The following is a 3,790-nucleotide window of genomic DNA, read 5'->3' as shown; positions in this document are numbered from 1 at the left end:
GCCTCGCTTTATATATAAAGCAACAAAATAAAGTACATGGTCGAATGATACAATGTGGTGAGGAGGCCCTCTTACAAAGCAAATCCAGAGATACAAGATAAACCTAGAACAAGCTAACACCTCGCCGAGGCCGGACCGACGACTCCTGAGCTCCATGACAACGCCCCCAAGAGGGTGACGGTGCACGACGTCGCCATTGCCGAGTCCGTGCAGCCAAAGATTTTCACCTGCAGCCCTCTCATGACGAGGCTCATGATGACGACTTCAAGAAGCAAACCACACCGATGGGCGCCGCCGACGTCGATAGCGCGAAGCTTTCGCTCGGACACTCACATACACTACTAGGTGGATTCCCGATCAACACTGTTGGAAATATGAGCAATTTACCAAATGATTTTATTAATAGAAATACTAGATAAAACATGGCTATTATAGCAGGGATAAAATGAGTCATGCAATCTCATAGAGAGAAGGTAAATATCATCTGCATATATGAACTAGAACGGGACATATCTAGAGCAGATACTAGAGCAAGAAACGATGGTAGAACCTCAAATAGAAAGAGTATGAGAACGTACGGAACAGTGGCAGAAGCACTGGTCTTGGAGTCGATGTCCTGCCGACCATGTCGTCGAAGAGGTTGTCGACGTCGGGGAAGAACCAATCAGTTGGCGTCCAGATCGTCCGTGATGAAAACCTTATCGCCCTTCTCCCGTACAACATTCAAAGAGGTGGGGTTTCGAAAGCCTACTGTCCCGACCTGCGGTGCGCACCGCAAGCCGGGATTGGGAAGATCGCAGGAGCAACTCAGAGATTGGAACTCGGTGGCAAGAGGAAGATGATGTTATGGTGTGTCTCTCTCGAAAGGAGCGACCTCTCTTTTATAGGCACAGAAGCAGCAGACGAATGGGAGGTAAAACGGAGAGAGGGAGACGAAGTGAAACAATCAGCAACCGAAGGGATGCGCCATTCACATTCTGTGTCCACTATAGCAAAAATCTTTTCAACTTCCGTGTGACCTTTCGTATACGAGTTGTGCGTAACAAAAATTTAGACATCGGCTCATTCTCGCAACCCGCTGCGCGGCGCGGCGAGTGGCGGCGAAGGAGCGCGTGTGAATGTCCCTCTTGTTCTCATGCTCATACATGTGGGAAAACAACCTCCCTTATAAGGAGGTCCAACTCCCACCAAACTAGTAATGTGGGACTAAATTTTGGTTCCACCTCTTGCCTTGCACGAATGGGTTGCGTGGGCCTCTAGGGTTTATTAGGAATTCTGAAACTGCTATTGGGCTGGCCTAAAATAGACAAAATTCCATCAAACACTGCCATGAGGGCTATCCCATCCACACCAGAGTTGGGCACTGCCAAAGCAGACCAAAGCTTCCCGCCACTCCACCCTTTGCCGCCCACACGACCTAGAAGTGGAGTCACCACCACCATCACGAAGCCTGCCGGAAAGCTGATCGTGAAGCCCGCCATCCAAGACCACTAGCCCGGCATCCATGGCCCCAGACACCACCCGCCATCTACATCACAGCCCCCAACCATGATAGTTGGAGCGAAAGGGATCTCCTTTCACTCCTAGCCCCGCATCAGCCATCGGATTTGGGTTAGTGCATCCACAGTAGGAGGTTCCCACACATGCCTCCTTGTCGGTCATAGTGGACCGTGGGGATGCCGGCAGAGGAGGCAACACAGTGACTGCCGACGGTCGCCGTTGAGCAAGCTCAAACATCGCCATGCCCGTGGCCACCGGAGTTGATCTGTCCGGTGACACAGTAGCACCCTAAGAGCCCAGCTCGGACCGACGCCGTCAACACACAGGAAACACGAAAGTCATCCACTCGTACCAGCGCGCTGCCGGACATCGTCCACCAGCACGAGCTAGATCCAGGCCGCAAGTTGAAGACGGTCACGCCACAGATCGATCCACTACTAGCCAGGTAGGCAGCCCCACCCCACCACCGCCAGGAAGCCCTAGCCGTGCCAGCCGCACGAGGCCCTGCTGTCCCCACATCGAGAACAGGCCGAGACCTCAGGCCAACCGCCGCTCTAGAGCCAGCTTCCCACATCGTCCGAAGCCAAGTGTCCACACTGCTGCTCTAGAGCCAGCTGCCCACATCGTCCGAAGCCAACTGCCCACATCGCCGCTCTAGAGAGGCCGCTCCGCATTGACGTCGGCCAAAATGGACGTGACCGCTAGGAGAAGGCTAGGGCATCTCCAAAACCGACCCTCAAACCTCTGGCAATTGTCCGGACCGTGATGTCCGAACCGCGGAAGCCATCCAACACGGTCCTGTATAGGTCCGCGGGGCGGTCCGGACGCGTTTTCTCCCGCAAACCGAAGGCAAGCGTGGGAGAGGGTTGCGGGAGTCTGGACCGCTTCCAAGCTCGTTTATGACTGTTCTGGCCCACCAACCCCCCTCCTTCGCGTTATCAACCAACACCGCTCCAGAGTGTCAGCGCCCGCATTCATGCTAGGATAGAGCAGATGCGACTGCTCACTGGCGCCGGCATTGAAGCGGCGCGCTGACTGAGAGAGCGGTACCCGTGCCGCTTACCGGTGCAGGCGACTACCGCGCTTTCAAACGACACGATGGCCGCCCGTCCGTCCATCTGCCGCTCACATTGATGGCACGCAGTTGCCAAGGCGTCTCCTCCGATGCCACCTGCCCGTCCCCTTGACGCCCATGATGGCTATATATATCGTTGCCACGGCCATAGCCGCAGTCATCCACCTCTGATCCCTCTTTGCACCAATCCCACCATGGATCCCTCCCCGGCCAAAGCTCAGTTGGACGGGTTGACGTTGGACAAGAAGGAGGAGATGGCCGCAATTGATGGCGGCTAGCTGGCCAGCAGGCAGCTGGAGGACGACGACTTCCCAGTGGAGGACGCTGGCAACGACGAACTGGCGCCACCCTCGTCCTCCTCCATGCCACCCTCGTCGGTGCATTGCACCTTGACCATCGGCGAGGACCGTGCCCATTACATCGACATGGTGCGGGAGGAGCGGGATGAGCAATTCTGGGAGGCGCGGGCCGACGCCTCCTACAACAACCACCTCCTGCAGGAGCATGTGCAGGCGAAGGAGCAGCTCGCCACTGGCAGGGCTGTCGCGCCGGACGCGGACACGGCAGAGCAGGATGCGCTGCTCGAGTCCTACTGCTCTGCATTCGAGATCTGCCTCGCTCGCTGGCGGTACCGCCAGAGGATGGAGGATGTGGCGGCCGCCTACAAGGAGAGCGACAATGCAGGCGAGGCGGTGTTCGGCGACACCAACGAGGAGGAGGAGGACATCGCTGAGTTTGCGTCCTGCCGCGGTGACCACAAAGCCGACACATCCGCGGGCGCCGGCGGCAATGAGGAAGAATAGTGCACGGTAGGTCGCCGCCGCTCGTGTCCCAGGAAGGCCACCGCTCCTCTCCTCCCGTCAACGCCAAGCTTGGTAGGCTCAACATCTTCGGCTGATTAGTCGCTTGGCGGCGATGTGGAGGCGAAGAGCTTCACTTCCTCGGTTTTGGAGGCGGAAGTGAGACGATAGAACTTCATTCTCGGGGCTGATTGCCGGACACGAGGAACGGGCGCCAGCGATGTGGAGGCGACCATTTAGATTAGGTATTAATTATATCTATAGAGTTGGACTAGCACCGCTTTGATGTAAATGTAATAAATTTGTCATGTTTATATGGAATCCAGACGCATGTTTATATGAAATCCAGTCTTGTTTTTTTGTTTTTGCGAAAAAATCCGTCTTGTTTGCACGAATTTCATCTGATTTATTGAAA

This window comes from Triticum aestivum, chromosome 7B (genome assembly GCF_018294505.1).
Source record: "Triticum aestivum cultivar Chinese Spring chromosome 7B, IWGSC CS RefSeq v2.1, whole genome shotgun sequence".
Lineage (NCBI taxonomy): Eukaryota > Viridiplantae > Streptophyta > Magnoliopsida > Poales > Poaceae > Triticum > Triticum aestivum.
Note: the sequence above shows the minus strand (reverse complement) of the source record.